Genomic DNA, 9,991 nt, shown 5'->3' with positions numbered 1-9,991 from the left:
GAGAGAGAGAGAGAGAGAGAGAGAGAGAGAGAGAGAGAGAGAGAGACAGAGGAAAGAGAGAGAGGGGAGAGAGGAGAATTTTTATAGCCAAAATCTAATGGGGTCTTTGGGTCTGCAAGCTGTCTTGTTGGAATACAGTGATTGGATCATACAGTAGTTGCTAAGGGTGTCATCTTCTGCCTTCAGGCAGATGGGCAGGGGTCAGATGTGGGTTTCCGTTGCATCAGACAGGTGGGGGTCAAGTGTTCAACCTTGAGTGATGTTGAGTGTTCAGACTTGAGGCAAACAAGCGATAAGGAACCAGACAGGTGAGGGTCGAGTGTCCAGGCTACCCTGCAGCTAACATTCGTTCAGCCTGCTCCCCAACTTATGATCCTCCTGCCTCAGTCTTCCAAACAGCTGGAATTATAGGCATGTGCCACTCAACCAGGCAAGAATCAATTACTTTTTTTAAAAATCCATTTGGGTTATATTCTGGACTTGGTAAGTTCCATGTACTCAGTTATTTTTCTTCAGTAGTATTCTTTTCTTCAAATGATAGAGTTTATGATGTCAACAGTCTTATAAATTGTTCTGGGCTCCAAGCTGGAAGCTACAGATATGATGGGGAATAGAACAACAGTGGTATTCAGCCTCCTGGACAGGAATAGAAATATGAACAAATAAACCAAGAGGTAAAACATTGCCAAAGTGATCGGTGTTATAAAGACAAATAGATGATATGCTAGATCAGGGATCAATAAACTTTTTCAGCAAAGGACTGGATAGAAAACATTTTCAGCTTTGCAGCTGTTCTCTTGGCTATTGTAATATCAAAGCAGACACAGACAATACATAATTAAAAAAGAATGGTAGGGTTCCAATAAAACTTACACACACACACACACACACACACACACACTCACACACACGGAGCAGGACTGACCCACAGGTCAAAAATTTCCAACTACTGTGCTAGAGAAATAAAGGTCAACTATCCCTGATACTTTAGATAGGGTAGCCATAGAAGAGCACTCTGGGAGACATATTCTAGTTGTGACTTCAGAAAGTGCCAGTGTGTTCTGGGGAAAGAGCAAGCTCAGGAATTCTGCAGACTGGGAAAGGCTTGGGTTGTCCCAGGACCTGTCATAAGGCCAGTATTGCTGCACTGTGGTCAGCAAGTAGCAATTCAGCAGGAAAATAGACAAGGAAGACCCTGTGGGGCTTGAGGTGAGGGTGAGGAGTATCAGTTTTCTTTCAAGTGCACAAGAGTTATTGAAAAGTTTAAAAGTGGAGTGATATGATGTGACCTATATTTGAAATGTTTTTCACTCTGTTGTGGAGAGTGCATTGAAAAGGGGCAAGAGGGACACCGAGGAACTCAGCCTAGAGGCATTTGCATGAATCCACAGAGAGACAGTTGAAACTCACTTGGTGTCCATACACTACTGGTATTTGCTCTGCAAGGTCTTATCATTCCTATGAAGTAGTTAAGACTATTCAAAATTAAAATCCAGGCACAGAAATAACTTGCCCAAGGTGATAGAGGTGGAACCTGAGCCCAGGAAAGATGCATTCTAGACTCTGTCTCATGCACTCTCTCAACATCCTTTGCCCTCAAGTTGCCCTTCCCACCCTGCCTAGGGCTGTGCTGTGCGGTTGAATGGCTTCCAGCGCTCCTTGGCTCACTACACCATGATTCAGCGGTAAGCCGTATGTACCACCTTTGGCTTTGGCACTTATTACAGCCAAAGGCCTGTGTCTGATGCCTGGGTGCAGGGAGCCAGCCTTCTTCTTGTCTCTGAGAGCAGGTGCGAGAGGATGTGCACAGCTGACACCTGGCTGAGTGTGGGAAAGGGCGCCGAAAAGCAAGGAGATAATGTCATTATTCAGAGATCCGTATGTCGAATATAGTGAAAATGCTTTAAATGTCAGGCTCTCTTTGTTCTTAACGACAGACTCAATGACCCAGTTTGTCATAATATTCAGGATTTAGTTTTTAAAATTTTAAGTAGCAAGTAATTTTGAGACTGTTGCTTTCTTATGATTAATTCAGTGCATTGGGGGAATAATGATCAGTTAGAGCTGGATGGTATTGGAAAGATGACCCATTCTTGTAACTTTCAAACTGTACCCTAATTTAACGGGTAGGGGACTCAAGAGGAACAGGTCTGCTTCCCCTCAGACATATCCTTTGTTTTATGTGATGAGTATCTAGGTAAGATATTTTAAAAGAAAAAAGAACAAATTTACCCTGGCTAAAAAGCTTGCATAGTCTAAGGCCTTAATATGTACAGAAAATTAAATTAAAGTCCAGGGATTTAACAATTTGCTTAAGATCCTATAAAGAGTCAGTATCTGGGTCAGGACTAGAGCCTTAACCTGTAATTTGTCACTTAGAGAATCAATGCATTTCCATGGATAAAATGTTGGGTCCATTGACTTGGATCTAACCATTTTCCCCTTCTTAAGTCTCCATATTTAGAAAGGGATTTTGTTGTATTTTGTTTTCCTTCCTTCTTCTCACCACATTTCCCTTCAGAGGTGTGACTTTCAAAAAGTCTGGAAGGTCAAGGTGAAATTCCTTCTTCTTGACTTCACACGTAGATTTACTAGACATACTCTCCAACACAACAGAATTTTTGTCTGTTTTTACTAATTCAACCCATACTCTAAATAATAACTCTTCACTCAGTAGCAGATCTATAAACAGTTGTTTATTATGTAGTTCTACCAATCTCCAAAGAATTTTATAACCCACTTTGTTCTAAGGGAGGCAAAATTATTAATAATTGTGCACTGCCATCTGCTGGTGGTATGAATAATTACAGTTGCATCCTTGAAAAGAAATCCTGGAGGAACTTGTTCCTTTTCAAATTTTATGTTGCTTTAAAGGGATTAAGAGAAAGAATCGTCTTATTGTTTCTATGACTTTAAAATATGATGTTTTTAGGTCATAACACTTTATTTTCAACGTAAAAGAACGAAATATGGACAGGACAGAGTATGAGGACGCCAAGGAAAGGATCAGAACGATGGTGCGAGCGCCGCCCTGTGGACACGCAGAGCCTTAGCTAGAAGGAAGGGACCAAGATTGGGCTCCCCCAGGGAGGCCAGGACCCTTAGAGAATTGAAAATGAAGCGAGACTCCTGAATCTCTAGAAAGATCCCAAGCCTCAGCTCTGGAGCCTGGCCCTTTAAAACCAGATTTCCCTCAGTGTGTCTACTCTTCTGCATGTTTTAATGTGGGCTTTTTTTTTTTTAAGCCAGGATATTTTGCTGCAAGATCTCTCTGGGCCATAATGCTATGAAATATGGATGATTCTGGAGAGACTCTAAGGTAATGACAACTCTAAAAACCATTAAATATAACAAGCTCTTTAGCTTTCCTGCTCGAAAGTAGTCTCCCCAGCCCTCCCCATCTGGCGGATGTGTCTAAAAAGATTTTGAGATGGGAATGATCTTGAGTTATCCAGATAGGACCAATGTAATCTCAAGGATGCTTAGAAGAGGGGGCAGAAAAGCAGGAGTCAGAGACAGCAGAGTGACAGTGGGAACAGATTGGAGAGATGCCACCCACGGGTTTCTAGGAACTGGAAGAGGCAAAAGTGGATTCACCCCTGGAGCCTTCAGAAAGGTCCAGCCACATGCTGATACTTGGATGTTGGCCCCATCAGACATTTCAGACTTCTGTTTCCACAAACAAATCTGTGCTGTTGTAAGTCACTGGATTTGTGGTAACTTGCTATATCAGCAAATAATACAGTACATGTCTTCAATAAATAAAGATATTTAAAAGTTATCTTGCATAACATTTTCACACTTTACAAGATTAATAATTCCTTAATAACATCAAGTATCATATTTAAATTTCCTGAGTTGGTGGCTCTAATTATCTTGTATTATCATCAACTGTTTAACACACTAGCTTTCTGCATTAGAACATGAGCTTACAAAGGTGTCCTCACTCTTATTCAGAGCATATAGTAGATCCTTATTAAAATCAGATTAAATCTAACTGGATCATATTGTCGTAGTTTTGATGTGAAATTTTTGAAAATGCTACTTTACTATGACAACCATATACGCTATGTTAAAAGGCATGATATGAAAGAGTGATGAAGATTTTCCCTCATTTCTTTCTAGGAGTTTTACAATTTTATGTTTTTACATTTTAAGTTTTAATTCTATTTTAAGTTGGTTTTTATGCATGGGGTAAGATAAGGATCCAGTTTCATTCTTCTGGATGTAAATATCCAGTCTTACCAGGAACATTTGTTGATCAGACTATCCCTTCCTTATTTAAGTGTATTCTTGGAACCTTCACAAAAATCAGTTAATCAGATGTGCCTGGATTCGTTTCTGGGCTTTCTATTCTGTCCATTGGTCTCTATGTCTGTCTTTCTGCCAGTACCATGCTGTTTTGATTATTCTAGATTTGTACTATTTTGAAACCAAGAAGTATGGTGCCTCCAGTTTGGTTCTTTCTCAAGATTGATTTGACTATTGGTGGTTCTGTATGAATTGTAGAATTACATTTCCTATTTCTATAAAACATGTCATTGGTATTTTGATAAGGGCTGCATTGAATTTGCTGAATTGAATTTGGGTAGTATGATCATTTGATCATCAATTTTTCAAACCTATGAACAACACTCTGTGTTCTTCTGTTTGTTTATGTCTTAATTTCTTTAGATGTGTTGTGGCTTTTGCGGGGAGGGTTACTAGGGGGTGAAGTCCAGGGCGCTTTACCACTAAGTTATATCCCTAGCCACCCCCATCCTCTTTGGATACAGGGTTTCACTAAGTTTCCCAGAGTGGTCTCAAATTTATGATCTTCCAGCCTCAGCCTCTCAATTTGCTGGGATTACGGGCATGAGTCATGGCTCCTGTCATATTTTATAGTTCTCATTATACAAATACTTTAGATTCCTAGTTGATTATGAGGTAGTTTATTCTTTTTGGTGCCATTACAAATGAGACAGTTTTACTAATTTACTTTAAGAGTTTGTTAGTGCATAGATATAAAACTGATTTTTGTATGTTGACTCTGTATCTTGCAACTTACTGAATTTATTTGTTAGTTTGGGAGATATTTTAAAATATTGGCTTTAAGGCTCTCTATATATGATCATGTCATTTTCTGATTTTGATGCCCTTTTCCCTGTGTCTAATTGCTGTGCTAGAACTTCTGCCTTGACAATAATCTCATGACTGGGACACCAAATGCAGAAGCAACATAATCAAGAACAAGTGGGTCTAGAATAAAAAGCTTCTGCATAGCAAAGGAAACAAACAGCAGAGCAGAAAGGGTGACCTGTGGAACAGGAGTACATATTTGCAATCTGCCTGGTAAGGAGTTAATCTGAGATACATAAGGAACTCGTGCAACCCAATAGTGAAACATCTCATCACCTGGTTAAGAAGTGGGCTGATGACTTGAACAGATATTTTTTTTTCCTAAGATGATATACAAATTGCCAATGTATATATGAGAGAAGTGCTCAGTGTCTATCAGCATTAAAGAATGCAAATCAAATTACAATGAGATATCATCTCACATATGTTGGGATGGTTATCATAAGAGAAGATAATGAGGGTTGGTGAAATTGTGGAGAAATTGGAACTCTTTTCACACTGTTGATGGGAATAGTAAGTGGTGCATCCACAATGGAAAACTGAAGGGAAGCTCCTAAAAATTTAAATATAGAACATATATGAGCCGATGATCACACTCTGGGAAGAACTGGAATCAGGATCTTGAAGAGGTATCTGAACTCCCATCTTCACTGCAGGATTGTTCACAATAGCCAAGATCCCCAAACTCCATGAATGTTCATCGGCAGATGACTAGATACAGAAAATGTTGTATCAATTTATAATGAAGTTTTTTTTTGGGGGGGTAGGGGTTGAACTCAGGGATACTCAATCACTGAGCCCCATCCCCAGCCCTATGTTGTGTTTTATTTAGAGACAGGGTTTCACTGAGTTGCTTAGTGAAACAGGGTTTCACTGTTGCTGAGGCTGGCTTTGAACCCACGATCCTCCTGTCTCAGACCCTGGAGATGCTGGGATTAAGGTATGAGCCACCGTGCCTGGCTATGAAGTATTATTTAGTCTTTTAAAAAAATGGAAATTCTGCACTATGAGACAACACAGATGAACCCTGAGGACATATGCTAAATGAAATAAGCCAGTCACAGAAAGACAAATCCTATGCAATTCTACTTATCTAAAATACATTATTATTATTAAGTAATCAAATTCATAAAACAAATGGTGACATGACAGGGGTAGGGTTGGAGGGCATCACTAATCCATAGGCATCAAGTTTGTCAGAAATATGAATTATCTTTAGAGACCCACTGCACAGCACTGTGCTCAACAGTAATGTATCGTACACTTAAAAAAAATGGTTGAGGATAGATCTCATGATGTGTTCTTGCCACAGAAATATATATTTAAATATTATAAGTTAAATATGTGCATTCACACACACACACACAACGTCACTGTTTATTGATTAGCCACTCACACAATAGGATATATTATTTTATCCTATATCTGGCCAAAGTGAAATTTTGAGGTCAGTGGCTGCATAAACTTCATCTAACAGGCAATTAGCAAAGGCAAGACTGAGACCCTGGAAGTACCTACTGTGAGCCACCCTACGTCCTGCAGAGATAGTTGATGTTTAGAGGGCAATGAGTCCACATGGAGATCAAGGAATGCTGGGACAAGAAGGCTGCTGGCTGTGACTCAGGAGCAGAACTCTGGGTGGCACAAATGCAAACTGGCAAATTAGAATGCGATGATTAGCATTCAATGTACAATGTCATTTAGCTCCTCAGTTGAGATGGAGAAAGAACGAGACTTTTTCCTCTCTCTCTCTGTCTCTCTGTCTCTCTCTCTCTCTTTCACACACACACACACACACACACACCGACAATCAATCAATAAAGGCAAAATGCAGCCCTCAGGAGGTCATGGTATGATATGGTTCCTAGACATGGACCAGGTCTTTCACTCTCTGACTTGCTTACTGTGATTGAATAATTTACACTTTTCAGAAGATTCATGCCCTAATTGCTTCAACCTGGGAATGCTGGCTCCGGTGGCAAAACAGTCTTCACAGATGTGATTTAATTAAGACTTTGGGGATGGCAAGAGTATCCTGGATTATTGTTTTGGGCATAAACATCGTCCAAAATGTTCCTATAAGAGAGAGTCAGAGGGAGATGACTCATACAGAAGAGAAGGTTATCAGGCCAAAGCAGGCAAAGATTGGAAGATGGTACATTGTTGGCTTTAGAGATGAAGATGCTTTTTTTGGTAAAACAATTACTCATTTGCCCAATGAAAGATGAAAAATGCACTCCAAATTTTCTACCTGAAGTTTTCTTCTTGTTGTTTAGGGACCCTGCTGGTTTATTCTGCAGACCTTAATCCCTTGTTGAAAGACAATACAGATACCTCTATAAAGGCTTTTCTGCAGCTGGGAATTATGGGATGAGGACCTGGAAATGTGGGCATATTTCATTTGCCTTCAGAGACTCAGGAAGAAGCATCACTGGGGGTAGGGGCAGCTGGTCTTCCTTCAGCTGCTGTGGCATATTCAGGGTAGCATGGATACCCCTGCCCTGCCTTCTGCCTCCAACAGGGTCGGGGGACCCTCAGGCCATGCATCTAGCTGCACATTGACTGTTTCCCGGGTTGGGAGGCAGACTAAGAGCAGGGTGAGGAATAGCTGAGCATAGTTTGCACTTGCATTTGATGGGAATTAAAAAGTGCATGAAATCTGACCATGTTTTGTCTCTGCTGTTCATATTTTTTTCCCTTTGTTAAAAAAAAGATTCAAGGGACAATGTAGTCTGGCACAAAAAAGGATAGATTTCCCAAACTGTGTGTTTTTTTTAAACCCATAACTTTAATGAACCTATTTATCATAAGAAATTTTAGTTTATTGATTTTACTTTTTCCCATGAGATTGTGCAGTAATCCTTAAAAACCTGTTTTGTTGGTTTTAAGGGTTGGTAATTCAATGTGGTCAGGGTTTACTGACCTATTTGAAACCAGGAAAATAAATAATTCTGAAAATATTTAACCTTGCTTTTATTTTAGCATATCTTATAAGAGAGAGACTGCAAAAAACCACACTGACGTTTTCCCACAGTAAGAAACAATCTAATGGAGTACCTCTGTTAGAATTCTGGAGATGAAAAGAGGAACTGGGTATGAAAAAGAAGCACAATATCTTCACATCCGTGGAGCAACGGTTCTGAACAGGGAAGAGCTCTTTCTTCTCTTTATGAGATACCTGTAAGGAAATTCAACATGTGAAGGAGATGGGGAGGAGAACTGGGCCAAATGTGTAGAAATGGGTGATTATTTAAAGATGACTTGTCAACTAAATGCTCCAATCTATAGTTGGTATTGTAAAGATATAGATGATATAATTCCCTAAGTGAGTTAACAAAGTATAGGAGATAAAACAACAACAACAATAAATGAAAAATCAAAACTCATCTCCTTAATCCACAGAGCATATGCCTTGGCATCCAGAAAATTCTTGAGAATTCTGATGTTGAAAGAGCCCCGACTCTCTCTGCCCTTAGAGCTGGGGGCAAGTATTTCTGGGGAAGTTGCAAAGTGAGTGAGAGGAAGCACAGCTTTCTGCTCTCAGTGGGAATCTTTGGAATCTGAATGTAAAAATGTTTCAGTGTAATAAAATTTCCATAGACCAAGCTGGTTGTGGGCTGGTTTAAGAAAATGCAGACAGATATTTTTTAGACTGTTCAAAGAAAAAGAGCTGAAACCAAACTCCCTATGATTATAAAATTCCTAGACAAATAAAAATGAGTGATTTAATTTGAATATTATGTGTTAGGCGTTCTATTCATGGCTGCTTAGGATACAGAGAAAAGGCAATAGTCATGAGATAAGCAAAGGCTCTTGAACCTGGATCCTAATTACTCTTTAGTTTAATATTCTTCTCTTACAACCTACCAGACACTCATATAAAACTCACTGAAGGGCCCAGATAAATGTGAAGTTGAATTTCTTTATTTCCTCTGCTTGCCAATGCTTGGGGGTCACATTTCAAGATACATTTCAAAGAATAAAGACCTACTGGAAACTCTTCCTGACCGCTCCCCAATCGAAAATGAACTGTCCCCTTTTCTTCTCTCACTTCTGATTTCATGCAGTAGGGTTTGTGTCATGTTGAGTATCCTCTAGCCCCATGTTCAGCCTATGTTAGTTATCACTTTTATCACTACCAGGAAAAAAAATCTGCACATAGATATTAAAATTATAGAAGTTTTGATTTCATTTTTTACTACAACGGAATTATATAATCCTTGAAACTAGAAGGACACTGAGGAATTTTAAAGATACTTCAGGTCCCTTGCTCTAGTCCTCCTGAAATGTACATTGACGGAATGATTGGTCAATCGCAGTTCCTGCCTCATAGAAATGTACCATCTTAGCAGAGGAGGCTAGGAAAGCTCACAGATGATGATTATGCAGGGGAAAACGAAAAGATCAAAAAAGGTTATGTATGTTTTATGAATGGAAAAATGGCATTGGTTTGGTCACAGGTAAAGATTTCATGCCATGGTTTAGATATGAGGTGTCCACCAAAAGCTCATGTGTAAGACAATGCAAGAAAGTACAGAGGTGAAATGGTTGGGTCAGGAGAGCCTTAACCTAATCAGTGTACTAATCCACTGACGTGGATTAACTGAGCAGTAATTCTAGGCAGGCAGGGAGTGCTGGAGGAGGTACGCCACTGGGGTTGTGTCTTTGGGGTCTACATTTTGTCCCTGGTGAGGGGAGCTGTCTACTTCCGGATTGCCCCATGCTGAGATGCTTTTCTCCTCCACATACTTCTGTCATGATGCTCTGCTTCACCTCAGGCCCAGAATAATGGAGTCGGCTGTCTATGGTCTGGGGTCTCCGAAACCGTGAGCACCAACATAAACCTATCCTCATCTAATTATTCTTGTCAGGT

General features: G+C 39.8%; 1 long non-coding RNA gene across 1 annotated transcript; it reads right to left on the bottom strand.

Moving 5' to 3' along the window:
• Positions 1-217: 217 nt before the first annotated feature.
• Positions 218-9,991, bottom strand: LOC125615034. Its single transcript, XR_007345619.1, has 2 exons — positions 8,176-9,991; positions 218-636 (listed from the first exon to the last, which is right to left on the bottom strand). It is a non-coding gene; the product is annotated as an uncharacterized LOC125615034 (long non-coding RNA).

The sequence above is a fragment of the Marmota marmota genome, unplaced genomic scaffold (assembly GCF_001458135.2).
Source record: "Marmota marmota marmota unplaced genomic scaffold, marMar, whole genome shotgun sequence".
Classification (NCBI taxonomy): domain Eukaryota; kingdom Metazoa; phylum Chordata; class Mammalia; order Rodentia; family Sciuridae; genus Marmota; species Marmota marmota.
This window is presented reverse-complemented; position numbering and strand designations above follow the sequence as displayed.